The sequence below is a fragment of the Sciurus carolinensis genome, chromosome 1 (genome assembly GCF_902686445.1).
Source record: "Sciurus carolinensis chromosome 1, mSciCar1.2, whole genome shotgun sequence".
NCBI lineage: Eukaryota > Metazoa > Chordata > Mammalia > Rodentia > Sciuridae > Sciurus > Sciurus carolinensis.
Window position 1 is genome coordinate 132,545,811 of NC_062213.1, and position 15,463 is coordinate 132,561,273.

Consider the following 15,463-nt stretch of genomic DNA (forward strand, 5'->3'; position numbering starts at 1 on the left):
TCATCTTGAGTATATTTTCCTGGAGTTTGCGCGGCACATGCCTGAAACCAAGCTAAGGAAAACATCCCCAACAGCCTAAGCAGCTTTCCATGGTCCCAGGGGCTTATCTCTGGGACAGAGAGCCCCTCTGTTTAATTCAGGGTTGCTCTGGACTTGGACAGCTGGGAGCCTGTCAGTCCTTACTCCTGCTGTGGTGAAGACTGCTGCAAAGCACCCAAGTATATACAAATGCTTATCCTGTGAGCCCTCAAAAATTTCTCAAAGGTAGTATGAGGTAAAGATATTGGTACAAATTCTAATTCTTCCTACCCAAGGTAGCTAATTTAGTTGAGAGGGTTGCATAGTCTATGCATAGTCAAATAATGGCTGCTCCTGAAGCTGGCACAACCCTTAGGCTGTCTTCCTTTCTTCCTCATCTGGGATTGAATTCCTCCCCTACAGGGAAGGTAGTTTCTTTAATCTGCATGTCCTCAGGGCAATGCACAGGATAGAACTTAAAAAATAAAGGTCACTATTAATTATCCCGAAGTTAAAAATGATCAGCTCTGATTGGCATTTTTTCAATGTCCAGATGGATAGCACATTATAGCTCTTTTTAACAGGTTATTAGGGACCTAACTCATTCCAATAAACCAAAAATCAGGCAGTTTGGCTCATATTTAAACATTCTACAGGGACAAAAAGACAAGGGCAAGTGTGGGCATATCCTTACTAGGAGTGAAGATCAAGATCTCATTCCTGATGGAGGGCAGGTATGAAGCCAGCTGATTCAGAGGTTTAGAACTGGGTCTTAGCACACAGCAGGTAACAGAAAAGGCCAGGGACAAAGGAGCTCCAGAGAGGGAATCTCCTTGAGTTTATGAAGCTGCCAGAGCCTCAGGTCTTCTTGTCCTACATGAGGTTTTCTTCCCTTTTGCAGAGGGAATGGGGCTGCGATTGCTACTGAGGCTGACCCTGGAGTTAGCAGTGAATGCCACATCTAATTGTGTGTGCACAGGTCACTGGAGCTAATGAGCAAAGCAGAATACCATGTCAAAGTGTAGTAGTGCCTAGGCACAAGGCAAACATTCAATAAAAATTAGTTGCTGTTAATATTCACCATGTTGAATAAGATGTTTTATATAAAGAATCCTATAAAAATTCATCTTTACCACTTGGTACTAAGATAAGCATCTTTCAAGATCAACTTATGCAAAGAACCATGGAACTTAGTTGTTCCTCACTTGACTCTGGCTTCTATAAATTCGTCTAAATTTTATACAGGCATCATAAGCTCTGATTCTTAGTCTAAGTCTTCATTTAATTATTCATTTACTCATGTTTCCTCCAGCCAAGAAGCACATACTATACACTCAAGGCTAAAGCTACGCAAATTGCTGAAGAAAATTTGGTGATCAAATTCAGCCATATTCTCTCTCTCACAGTGTAAAATGTAGAGTAAGGAAATACCCATCTAGTTGGATACATAAATCAAACTGTCAACTGTGAAGAGCTGCCAAGAAGAGGAATGGGCAGAGGCAGATGTGCCATGCAGCAAAAATAAGCTTATGCACCAGCACGCCACCTTTGCACAGGGCCCTCCCAAGGCTGACGCTACTGCTATATCTCTAATTATTTGCTCTTTTTCTTAGAGTTCCCCAAATTTCATAAATTTATGATCCCAGAGAGCATGGACCATTCCCTGATTGCATGGTAAGCTGGAAGTGGACAATGAGGAGTTTTCTTCAGTCAAGAAGATCAGGGAGGACAAATGAGGTATGAATACAGAGCTAGAGCCCAGGGCTTGGAGAGTGAGACGATGCAGGGCCCTAGAAGGCTAGTTTGAGATCATCAAACTAAGGGTAGTGGGGCAAGACAAGGATGAGTTTTTTTGCTGGAGACAGGTGAAAATCGGATTTGTGTATCTTTATCAAAAGAATACTCCGGGCCTAGTGTACAGGTTAGTGGGAGAGGATAAGAGCTCAGGAAGGCAGTTTCTGCATCACTCTGGTTAAGTGACATGTGGTAGTTACGAACAGGCTGTGAGTGACAGGGAAGTGAGCAAGACTTATGAGAGTAGAAGCAAGTCTTATAAGAAGGGGGAAAAAAAAAAGGGCAGGACTTAACAATGGACTGCATGGAGAAGTCAAGAAGGAAAAGGTGTCAAGTGTGACTCCCAGATTTCTTTTAATTCTCCATTTCATTGTTCCACTATTTGTGCTTTTACTCTGATTTACAAGGTTTAATTGTTATTTGATTTTTTCACATGCCTTCAAATCTTTTTTGAAAAGTAGGCAGATTATATGAAATAAATAAAAAGAAATATGAGCCCTCCTATGCTTGAACAAAAAATAGACCATGAAATCTATAAGCTTTATTTGGAACTTCGGTGTGTTATCAATGTATAGGTAATTGATAACTATTCTTTTGCAAACATATCTGGAGTGAAGCACACGTTGAAAACCAAAAATACTTAATTTTGCCTTTACCTTTATTTAAAAAATACAACACTGCGTGGAAAATAGTCAAAAGGGATCACTTTGTCTTATGTGTTAGTTCGCTTTTCCTTGCTATGGCCAAAATACCTGATGAGAATAATTTTGAAGACGATTAGTTTATTCTAGGCCTATGGTTTCATAGGTTTCAGTTCATGGTCAGTGAACCCTATTGCTCTGGGCCTGAAGAGAGGAAGAACATCATGGTGGAAGGGTGTGGGGGAGAAAGTTGCTCAGTTTGTGGCAGCTAGGAAACAGTGAGAACAAGGAACCAGGGACAAGACACAGCCCAAGGTCATATCCCGCCAGTGACCTACTTCATCCAGCCATGTTCCACCTGTCTACCCAATTGTCTATTAAAATCATTAATCCATCAAATGGATTAATCTACTGATTAAGAATACAGTTCTCACAATCTAATCATTTCACCCCTAAATATTCCTACGTTGCCTAACATGAGTTTTTTTGGGGGAATGTTAACGATCCAAACCATAATACTTGGGTTTGATCCCCAGCACCACACCTAAAAAAAAAAAAAAGCTACCTTGTACCATTTTCCCAGAGTTAAATAGTTGTGCTTTATCAGAAAGTAAATATTCAAAATGATCCATAAAGATCTTCATGAAGTTTCCAGAGCAGCAACTCATCTAAAATAAGTAACAACATTCTGAATCAGGAATTACATTTGTCATATTTTGTACCTTCCTACCACAAGAAGGAAGAAGGTTTAGGAGTTTTTTTAATTCATTTTTTATTTTTTAAATAAACCATATGCTGCTTAACTTTGGTTCAGTATTATAACTCCACTAATTCTTTATAACTGGGAGAAGTGTTATGTAATGTCCTAACTATGGTTCACCATTAAAACTCCACTAGTTCATATAATTTGGGGACAGGGAATGACCATTAATTCCAGCACAACTTATCTAGTGAAAGGCTTCCTGCTAAATGTCCTCTCAGAACTGCTTCCCTGGATTATTTGTAAATTTTCACAAGAGCTACAGAAATACATGCTAAGTACTTAACAACAAGATTAAATATGAATAAACCGGGTCTTTGTTTTATCAAATCCTTTGAAATAGGACAAAAGTAATATTTATTAAGTTTACTGATTTATCACTAATTCTAAAATCAGGCTCTATTTGTGTTACTTTAAAAGGTCAACCAGTTGGGGAAATTTTTAGTTATTTTTAAGATATTTTCTAATGTTAATAATGAATTCCACCACAACAGAGATTATTCTGTTGAAGGTCATTAACGATTTTTTAAGAGTTTGGGTTGTCTTTAATTTGTGTATTAATTGACTGATTTATGCCTTTACTCTCTTAAAGTGTCCTCCTGGTTTTCTTGATTTTTCTATTCTTTCTTTTCTTTATTGATTTCTTTTCCTCTCAAAGCCTTCATGACCCTTTATTTTCCTATCACCACCACATTCTGAATTCTGGATTTTCTTTATGGGTTTCTTCTTCTTCCCCCACAGATGTTTCTGGTCTAAATTCAATTACAGGGAGCCCTTGGCCTGAGAACATTCAATATGTATGCTTTATTACAACCGTGTTTTAATCCATTTCACTGATAAGGAAAATGGAGACCTGAGTTCACCCAGTGAGGGATGTCAGATATTGTCTATTCTCATTTTTCAGATGAATTCATAAAAGGCAAGTGAAACTCCTTACACCACATTCTTTGTATTATGTGAACAATTTAAAACTGAAATTCTATTTTAAGTTAGCTCAATGAGAGACTCTAGGCTACCTACGTATAAATTATGCTATTTGTTGATTATCTTGTATAGGTTTAGAGTATTTGGTTTATCCTCATTCTACATCCTTATAGCTTTGCCGCCTCCTTCACTGTTACCCTACCTCTTGGCTATCATTTACTTATGGAGTATAAACTCATTTTAATATTAACCTGAAAAAAAAAAAAAAAAACAGTGAAGAATGAAACTATGCTGCCTTTCCCTGTCTCCCTAGATAGAATAATGAAAGTATTTTATGTGTATGTGTATGTTGCTTGTTTCACTAGTTTTCTAGTTATTCCAGAAACCAGGTACTGTTAGCCTGAACAACTATAGGCTTTAACTGTGGAATTCTTAAGGTGTTATGGTTTGGATCTTTAATGTCCCCTGAAAAACTTATGTGTTAGGAAATGCAGGAATGATCAGATGTGAGATGGTTAATAATCTGAATGGATCACTGGTTGTTATCTGTATATAGGTGGGAGTGGCTGGAGAAGGTACACCAGTGGGTGGGTGGTGGTGCTCTTGGGGACCACATCTTGCCCCTGGCTCCTTGCTCTCTCTTTGCTTCCCAATTGCCAAGAGCTGAGCAGCTTTCCTCCTCCACACCCTTCTGCCATGATGTTCTTCTTTACCTCAGCCCTAGAGCAATGGAGTTGGCTAACCATGGATTGACACTGAAACCTTGAGCCCCAAATTAACTTCTCCTCCTCTAAGTTGTTCTCAGATACTTTGGTTAGTGACAGCTGACTAATACACTGAGGTTTTGCACATGCTAGGCAAGCACTCTGCTATCAAGGGCTATCCGACCTTCAAGGCAACATTTTGAAAAACTGTTTTGCATACTCATACCTATACTTAAGCATCTGCTATTTTAATACTAGAGGTAATAATTAAGCTTCCCAGCTCATTTCATGTCATGGTCTGTAGATGAAAGGACAATACTTACACTCTGAAGTAAACTGAGGAGGGGTAAGCACAATCAGACCCCTCTTAAATTAACCAATATTTTTGACATGTGAAACCCATTCCTGGTATATACATTGAGAATCCCAGTCCAACATATCAGAAATTTGATATAAACTAAGGTCTAAATCTTATAGTAACAAAATTTACCCACCTGAGATGTGACAGTTTTTAGAGTGACTAAATGTTACCTTGATTTTTCCTCAAAAAAGCACAAGACAGTAAATAAAACATTGTAACTAAGAAACAGGTTACTTGTTTGTGTAACTTTATACACATCACACATTAGCACTACAATTGTAATAACATCAAATGTCATGATGGACCAATATCATTTAGACAGAGACTGCTAATGCTAAGAGATATGAGACTCAGGGTGACTGTTCATTCATCAATTCATCTCAAACATTACACACTATGCTAGATATAAGGTATTTTTGGTTGAAAATAATTAATCTTGCCCCATCACAGACTTCACAAAACCTTTGTCATTGAAGCTATCAAGCTTCACAAAAGGTTCACAAATGTTTTACTTAGGTAATAAATGAGGTGCCAGCTGTATATAGATTGCAGAGAGAGAGAGAGAGAGAGAGAGAGAGAGAGAGAGAGAGAGAGAGAGAGAGAGAGAGAGACTTTTAGACTTTGCCCTCCCAGAGCTTAAATCATCTGTCCATGCTTACATTAAATGTTCTGGAAGAGAAGGAGCAAGGACCACTACATTCTGCCCAGAATTATTTAAATAATCATACTATTTAAAATGATAGTAAAGCATATGAATGTCAAGAAAACTGTGATAAGTGAAACCAGGAATATATAATAAATATAAAGATACAACTTACTGTCCAAACCGGAAAACTTTTGAGAATAACAGACAAGGCGAGATGTCAGGATAAGGTATAAACAGGGACTCTTTCAAACAAACCAACCAACCCAGGTATTACTAGCAGTCACATGGGCTAGAAATACCTGATGCCATATGTAAAGGAAATGTATAAGCGCAAGTCTAGATTTTTTTTAAGTCATACAATCTGTAGACATATGATACCTTAGATATTTTACACTGTAGCCCATTCCAGGCGGTTGATTACTTTGACATTTTATTGTGGTTGTAGTATGTTGCATAAGATTATTTGAATTAAAAAATGATGAAATAGAAACCATCTAAACAGCATTTCCCAAATATGTATACATGTATGTGTATGTATTAATGTTTCCTATGTATGTAGAAAGAGAGAGCATTCCTTGTGCATGAAATGGAAAACAGCTGAAGCTGCCCACCCTGGAGGAAGCCCTGTGCCATGGGCTGGGAGGATTTGCATTTTGCCCACTTTGTATTCATTCTGTTACTAATGTGCCAGGGCAAACTGGCTAGGAAATTAACCCAAATTATGCAACACATTGATAGAAGAGGCTTATTTACACTCCTCAGAAGAACACAAGATGGTGGAAATGGACGATAACTCTTCTACTTAGAGAATAGTCAAAACTTTTCTCCAGAAAAAAAATTTTTTAATATGGTGATAAAAATGACTCTAAAAATTGTTATGAGTGTAAAAATATGGGCAAAGACATAAGCGGAGAGTGTAGAGAGAAATTCCATGCTCCAAGTCTACATATACTCATGTATCTGGTACCACTAATTTTCACCACAAATGCATGGTTGAGGACAAGAGCTACAAGGGGAAGGAAAAAAAGTAAGAAGCACTGAATCCTATTACCTACAAATGTCAACTGCAGAAACTTTCAGAGTAGTCTAGATGTGTTTGAAAACAAAAACAAAGACCTCATTTCTTCCCATGTTGACTTTTTAATCAAAATAATTTTTCATTTTTGTGATAAGGACCACTAAAGTATCTCCTGAAAACCACTCTCCTTTTCTACTTTTTGGTAACAGCTGCCACTGCTGCCACCACACAGTTCAGTTGGGTGCACCAGTGCCCTTGTATAGGTAACCATCCCCAGTCTCATTCCCAGACAGTTATGATCGTGCAGGGAAGCTGGACCAAAGGGATGTGAGAAGTTCAAGTTCAACTTCCTGGTTACCTTCCAAAAGACAAGGTTACTTGCTTTGGCCTTTCTTTTCTCTTTTTCCTGCTGGTTTGAAATAGGGAGAGTAGGCACAGCCTTGGAGCTCACGTGTGAAGTGTGGCAGGGCTTTCCTGCCAGATTTTGGCTGCTCATACCTACCCTGTTCTGTGAAAAGGAAATAAACATCTAACTTACTTAAGCGATCCTGTTTGGGAGAGTCTTCATTATACTAGTGCAGCTAGTACCATAACTAATACAATCTGACTATTAAAAATGCTTCTTAAATAAAAGTATCTAGAAATAAAAAGATTTGGACACACATTACAGCCAATCCTTAATTAGAATGCAAGTATTTTAACAAATACTACTGAAAGACTTGAGTAGAGATCTCAACATAAAAGGGTTTTATACTAATAAATAATAAAACCCCAATAATTTATAAATACACTATAATGTGTTATAAATTAGTACAATATTAAAATATACTAAAATAAGCATAAAATGACATTATAATAACTATAAAAAAGTTCACAGAATAAGACCAGTGAGAAACAAAATTGCACTGGAAATTAAGGAGATGATTTTATTCAGCCTGTTGCAAAAAAAAAAAAAAAAAAAAAAAAGAAAAATCATTAATGAGGGCTGTCTTAAAGGAAAAGTGGGGACCAGAGACCTAGCATTTTATAGAGGCAGGTAAACAGGAGTCACCTGTGTCTCAGTTAGGAGGAATGATGGAGAAGGGTCTCGTCTTAGAAAAGCAAGGTGGTGGTTTGTGGTTTTGCAGAACACAAAGAGGGGGTGGATTTTAAAAAAAATTAAAAGAAGGATGTGGGTGGGGGATTTTTCCAGGAGTAGGGTTCAGGGAAACTGACACTGTCAGATGAAAATTAGAAACCTTTGAAAGATTTTAACAAGAGGGGCAATGAGATCAATGGTTCATTTTAGAAAGAACTTTACCCAGAGTGTAGAAGTGGGACAGGAGAGAGGAAAGGTTCCTAGTCAAGAGAGTCAAGGAGATTTCCAGGTAAATTCAATTTTTCAGTTTCTTTGGGGTGGAGGGGAACTGGGGATTGAACCCAGGGAGGCTTAACCACTGAGCCACATCACCAGTCCTTTTTAAAATTTTATTCACGGGGTTGGGGAGGTAGCTCAGTCGATAGAGTGCTTGCCTTGTAAGCACAAGGCTCTGGGTTCAATCCCCAGCACCCAAAAAAAAAAAAAAATTTTTGTTTTTATTCACAAGACAGGGTCTTGCTGAGTTGCTTAGCGCCTTGCTAATCTGCTGAGGCTGGGATTACAGACGTGCGCCACCACAATTGGCAATTTTTCAGTCTTGATAATGAGGATTGAGCTAATAATTTTTTAAGTAGAGATAGTTGATCTGAATCTGAAGAGAAGGCTCTGGGACAGAATTTGATTTATGACTAATCAGTGTATGGAAAGTGAGATCACCCAAAGAGAGAACACACAAGAAACTAGGAAGAGAGGCTTGTCTTAGGAGCTACAGCAGGGAACTATTCCAGGAACAGAGTGGTGAGCAGCAACCCCTATCACAAACTAGTTTTGCAGTCAGGAGTAAAAGTGCCTGCCAGAAGCCACCTGAGACTCCAGAGGAACTTTCAGTGAAGTCTGGATCACAGCGAGCAAAGATCAAGTGAGAAAGTGAATACTGAATATTCATTTCTCAAAACCTGCCTGGGGAGAGAAACGAAGGCTAGGACAACAGCAGGAGGAAGGAAGGACTGATGGAAGAATATACTTTTAAGGATGGAAAGGAGTAGGGAAGTAGAAGTTGAAAATAGCAGGGTGAGGCCAAGCACAGTGGTGTATGCCTGTAATCCCAGGCTGAAGATTGAAAGTTTGAGGCCAGCCTTAGCAACTTGGATCCTTCCTGGAAATTTAAAAAAGCAGGTAGTGGGTGGGATGGCCGACAATATAGCCAAGTGGTCGTGTGACCCTGGATCAATTCTTAATACCAACACCATCACCCAAAAAAAAAAAAAAAAAAAAAAAAAAAGAGAGAGAGAGAGAGAGATGTTTTTTGCATGAAGCAAGTTGAATACTATCAATATTTCCACTAGGACCTTCAACTCACATATATAGGATGCTTACTATTCACACCTTCAGAAAAGAATTAAGACCAAGGAATTCCAATTCTGATAGAAGTTCTTAGTTTGGATATATAGTGTTTGCTTTTCGCTTCAGTAAGTCGGTGAACATTAACCTTGCTAGCCACTACCTAACTCAGTCAGTCCTAAAATTTAATAGGGTCCTTTCTGGGGAAAGACTAAAGGAAAAAAAGATACCTTACAAAACAATTCCACATCCCATGTAATTCACCCCACCCATACCACATAGCCCCTGGCCCAGGGGTGAGCAGCTCTGGATATGATCAAGTAAGGCAAACAGGCCTAACTTTCTCACCAGAGAAACTCCCTGGGAAGGTTAAACATTCAAAGAACTCAAGTCAGATCATACTGAAAGGAAGGTGGGAAAAGAAACAGTGATTTATTGCTATGGAGAGTGTCGGTATTTACCTAAGCAGCTTCATTTACTTCTTATTTCCTTAGCCACAGTATGGAGAGGGAAGGGGAGGAGAGGTGCAGGGTATGCTGGTGTCCTCACAGGGCAGTCTTCGGCTGTGCCTTCCATTCAATACCCAGGCTCTGAAAACATGCGGGGAAGGCGGGAAGAAAATTATCCCTATTGAGGAACCCAGCACCCACATACTTGGCTCATTAAATTGTCCGCTTGAGCAGTAGGATTATGGTTTCAGTTTTACTGAGAGGAAACTGCGGGATAGAAAGTTTGAGTAATTTGCCGAAAGGGCACATGGCTAATGTACGGTGGACCAGGATTCACCCCAAACCTGACTGACTACTAAGCCCACCACTGCCCTGTTCTCTTGCTTTAAATCAGAGATTAGCTCAAATTAAATTAAATCCCACAGTTTACAAATTTTAGATGAAATTTTTAAAGCAAGGGAGACAACGTGTTAGTGTTCAAAGGCTACCTCAGAACACCAGGACCAAGTTTAAAAACTGAAGCTACAACTTACGACCTAACTGCTATTTAACGACAACATCACTTCACACCTTTATCATCAGTCTGGTTTTTTGAAAGCACTTTCACTGAGTCCAAGGAACCTGATCTCTACCAACTACTGAGAGACAAAGAAATAATGTGAACTTCATTTTATAGCCAAGAAACAGCTGCAACAAGGAGATGGCAGAACAGAGATTACAAATGGAAAGAGAACTCTGACATCAAGTGTGCTAGATGGGCCTCCTATGAGCATCAATGTATCAATTCTTTACTTATCATCATCAGAAGCTGTTATCAAACACAGATCAAATATTCAGATAAGCCCTTCTTTAAACTTAGGTTATGAAGATTTCCTTTTATTCTGAAATCTTTTAATATTAACTGTAACTCTGACATTCAAAGGGTAAAATATGTACTCTTACTCTTTGTGAACAGAGTAGTAACTTAGTTGTGATTTTACAAATAATAAAGAAAGGGCTTAAAAGGCTTAATTCAGAGCTAAGATTCTTACTCTGTGAAAAGGTTTGGTATTTTACCTCATTCTTAGAATTCTACTTTGCCAAATAAATTTCCTTCAGTGCTCCTGAAAGATGCACCGTTGGACCCCATATGCCTTCTCTATCTCTTAAAGTAGGAAATGAAAAAAAAAAATGTGGCATTAGGGAAAATATTTCTACATACTACTTTTAGCTATGGAATCACTAGTTACACAATCCAAGCCACCAAACTGCATCCTAGCATCCTAATGGCTGCTTTGTGTAAATGACGGAATTTGAGGAAGTAGTACATTTCTTAGAGGATGCAGGTGTTTATTCACTAATGTCACAATCACAAGCAGAAGAAAAACCAGACCTGAATTGCACAAGCACAGGCTGAGAGATAGTAAGGCCACAGATATAAATTACAGGCCTCCCCTAAATCAAACTCTGTCATCAACCTCACATAGAACTTCCTGCCCAGTCAAATCTGCCTTAATTGGTTTTCATCCTGTTGTTGAAAAACAGAAAACTGAGCCATCTCAGGCGGCATCATGAGTCTGTCTCTCTCTCGCTCTCTTTCTCTTTCACACATACACATAGTCCTTAAAGCTCAAGTGAATACATCCACTTTTTAAGGAAATACTAACAAGGAACAGGTTAGGGTATTTTCCACTGGTTTAAAAATAAAGCATTCTGCTCTTAAAAAATAAATAAATCTTAGAATTATAGGAACAGGAAGCAGCAGCTGGATTTATCAGCCTTCATTTCCTCTGAGAGTCACAGTGAGGAACTCCCCGTTGAGACAAAAGCAATGCAGAGGTTAGCTCCTCCCGCCAGACCTACAGGATTCCCACTCAGCAGCTGACAGTTACAACAGCAGATGGTGGTTGGTCACTTCAAAACCAAACTGTTCACTTTATCTTATGGAGCGTTTGGTGTCCAAGCCCTGTGTTGTGATAAAATGAAAAATCTGACTAACAGCTAAACACACACACACACACACACACACACACACACACACACACATGTATATATAATTGGCCCTAGAGAAGCCTGGCTCTCATCTCTCATTGTATTTTCTTCCTGCCTCATTTCGGAGGTTTCCAGAGTCCCAGGACATCAGAAGATGACCAGGACACACCCTGAGGGACTATGTGGCCTTATTCTGGTGGCTGTACTGGAAACAAGCCAGTATGCTTGCTGGATTCCAGTCCCCTTTCAGCCACTTGTGATCATAGCTGAAGTACCTGGTTCCTCAGTTCCCTCCACTATGAAATGGCAATGAGATCATCTACCTCACAGAGGTGTCACAAAAAGTTAAGGAGATAATGACTGTGAAATACTTAGAAGGCACATGTGAATAGTAACAGGTCAGAGGCACAGCAATACACATACTTATCTAAGGGGCTTTACCAGTTTCAAAGCTTTCACAAGCATCATTTCATTTGATCCTCTAAATGAGAACAGCAGGATCAGTGGCCATGGCACTATGGTCCTCATCATCATCACCATCATCTCATCCTTACTGTTTTATAAATCAGCAGTCTAGAGGAACATGGTGGGAAACTCCTTTGCAAGTATTCAAATCATTTAAAACATTTCTGGCACCAAGTGAGTGACAAGTATCAGATGAGTTTCAAAAGCTGCTCACATTTCAGGCCTGTGGCTCTGGGCAAGTCCCTTCACCTCTCTGGCAACATGATTCATTCACTTGTCAACAGGCTGGTGGCAGACAAAAATAAATTAGACCTGGTTCCAGCTCTTGAAGAACTCTTGGAAGAAAGGGTGGGGGTGGAAAGCAGTGACATATAAACAGATTAATTACAAAAGAGTATTTACTTCAAATATGGAGTATGAACAAAATGCTGTGGGATCACAGGACAGGAAATGACTAACTTTGTCTGGGGGAACTCATGGAAGAATTCCTCTAATTTGTAAACTGGGAAAAGAAGGGAATCAGAGACAAATTCATCAACGGTTGTTTGGGGGCTAAAACTCTTGAGAAAACTAGGATTCGACTGGCAATAATCTCAACACACAACACAATTCCTCTTATTCACCTGCTCACAGTCAATGAATACATCATTTGCAATAATTCAGATATCTCAAGTATTAGAAAACTGTAGGTCACAAAATTCTAAAAAATAACATTTTTCAGAATATTACTGAAACATACATTATATTTGCAAGTCTGTAGAAGTCTGTGGAAACAGAGTCCATATCTAGTTGTAGGTGCAATAATTATGAGACAAAATCCTATAGCCAGACTGGGAGGGTTCAACTTTTGACTTTGTATTTACTCACTACATGAACTGGGGCAACTTACTTGATCTCTCTGTGCTTCGGTTTCCTTATGAAATGTGGCAGTGCTGTGGTAATAAGAATAGTAATGGTCACCTGTCACATACGGTCAATGTGAGGATTTAATGAGTTCATATATATACAGAAATACATAGAGTTTTCCTGGCACAAAATGAAGGTGACCTGAGTTAGCGGCTCTGTGAATTTCTAAAATGCAGTAATTGGTGTTTTTGGGTTGATAGTCAAAAAATTACTATCTTAAGATAGAAAGTTTCAGATTTAGTCTTAACCCACAATTTTCACTTTTTAGAAATGTATAGAAGGTTCAAATAATTGATGACCAAATGTAGGCTGTGTGTTTCAACAACCTACACTTAAGCAGAATTTAGGGAACTGTAATATAGCAAGTATGATTTTAAAAACTTACTTCAAGTGGCAGATGTGAAGCCAATACACTAATGCAAGTTTAACGGTGGTGTAATCAGAAATCTTTGTATTTTCTAAAAATATTCCCCTTAAAATGACTATATCAGGTATCTGAATGATATTTTAGAAATTACAGAAAAACAAAAACAAAGGGAGAAGGGTATTTATTTATATATTCCCACCTGATTTCTTTTATTCCATTGTCTTAGTACTATCTTTTAAAAAGATAGTTTACAGTACTCTAAAATTGTAAGAATTCAATGTAACATTAAAGATGCAAATTTGGCCACCCATCAAAAAATTTAGACCATTAAATACTAAAGTTATTTTCATTTTTTTATTATTCCATTCACACAGAATTTTAGGAAATCATATGGGCCTTTAACAGTATTTTATCATTATTATATAGTAACTGTCAGATGAAATAGATTGTATCCAGATAAAATTAAATTTCTGTAAATCAAACTGGATGTTTTAATTGGCAGCATCAGCAGCACTCACCAAACCATAAGTTTCTGCCTTTAATATTTAATATATTAAACATCATTCATCCATTGGCTTTAAACCAACATCAATACTTATTGACTCTTGGGACTTGTAGTTTTTATTGTAGTCAATAATGCTCAGGTTCAGGCCTAGAAATTAATCACTAAAACCTGCTGCTGCAAAAGTGCTTACCAGAGCCCCAAAAGAGTAAAGAGAAAGAGAGGTGGGTGGGGGTGGGGTGGAAGAGATCTATCATACCCTTGTTATATTCTGGAAAGAATGGGATAATTTTTTCTCAATACAAAACAGGTTTGGCTTTATGGCTCTTACTGCTTTACAACATATCCACAGGAAATGAAGCAAAATAATTCAAACTATAATTTACTGAAATTGAAGCATGTGCTGGGCACACTGGGGGAGGGGTTCTATAAGATCATTTCATTTAAATAAATTATTTTCTCAATTTTTCAAGTGGGGGAAAAAAACACAACAAACTTACAAATGTTAAGTGTGGCACAATCCCAGGGGCTCCGAAGGCTGAGGAAGAAGATCGTGAGTTCAAGGTCAACCTCAACAATTTAGCAAGGCCCTAACCAACTCAGCAAGACCCTGTCTCTAAATAAAAAAATATATATATATATATATTAAAAAAATGCTGGAGATGTGGCTCAGTATTTAAGTGCCCTTGGATTCAATCCCTGGTGTAAAAAACAGAACAAAACAAAACACATTATGTCCTCATGAAGTCAAAAGGCTAAAAAGTGATAGTCTAGGAAGCAAAGTCAAATATATGGGTATACACACATATAAGAGTTGTGGGTTTATTTGTTCGTTTTTTTTTTTTCAGTGCTGGCATCAAACCCAGGGTTATGAGAATGCAGGCAAGTGCTCTACCACTGAGCTACACCCCAGTCCCCATTTTTTTTTTTTTTTTTTTTAACTGGCAAGAATGAATGATACCAGGTGAACTGGAGCTGGCTCTAGACAGCCCTACTTTAACGACATTGCGGGCCTAGAACAAGTTCTATAAACCTGAAACAAACAAAAACAAGTCTTAAACTTAAGAAATAATTATACTTTCCAACTCTTTATCCCCCCGCTTCTTTCCTTTTTCTTCCTTCGTATCCATCTCCTATTTATTTATGATGCTGGGGCTTGAACCCAAGGGAGCTTGACTACTGAGCTACATTCCCAGCCCTTTTTATTTTTTATTTTGAGACAGGGTCTTACTAAACTGCCCAGGTTGCTCTTGAATTTGTAATTCTCTGCCTCAGCCTTCCAGATTGCTGGGATTACAAGTGTGCACCACCACACCCAGCAACTGCTGTCCTTTTTTAAAATACCTATTATTTTGTAGACTGTTCACCTAATCATATTAGGAAAATAAAAGAAAGAAAAGCATTCAAACATTTCTTCCTGAGGGTATCAGACTGGTTCATTTAATTCTACAAATCGGGAATTACAAATGAAAGGATAAAATTAATTTATAAGTGTTTGGTGGGCCTATGGCAAAAAAA

The 15,463-nt window shown here is 38.2% G+C and overlaps 1 protein-coding gene across 4 annotated transcripts in view; it reads right to left on the bottom strand.

Moving 5' to 3' along the window:
- Lrrc8d (leucine rich repeat containing 8 VRAC subunit D) overlaps positions 1-15,463 on the bottom strand; it is a 120,638-nt gene that overhangs the window by 16,331 nt on the left and 88,844 nt on the right. Inside the window, exon 3 of one of the 4 annotated variants that reach the window (XM_047519494.1) lies at positions 9,747-9,875. The exons of the other annotated variants lie outside the window; for them this stretch is intronic. The gene's annotated coding sequence lies outside the window, so the exon portion shown is untranslated. The remainder of the gene's footprint in view (positions 1-9,746; positions 9,876-15,463) is intronic. 4 annotated transcript variants of the gene reach the window in all.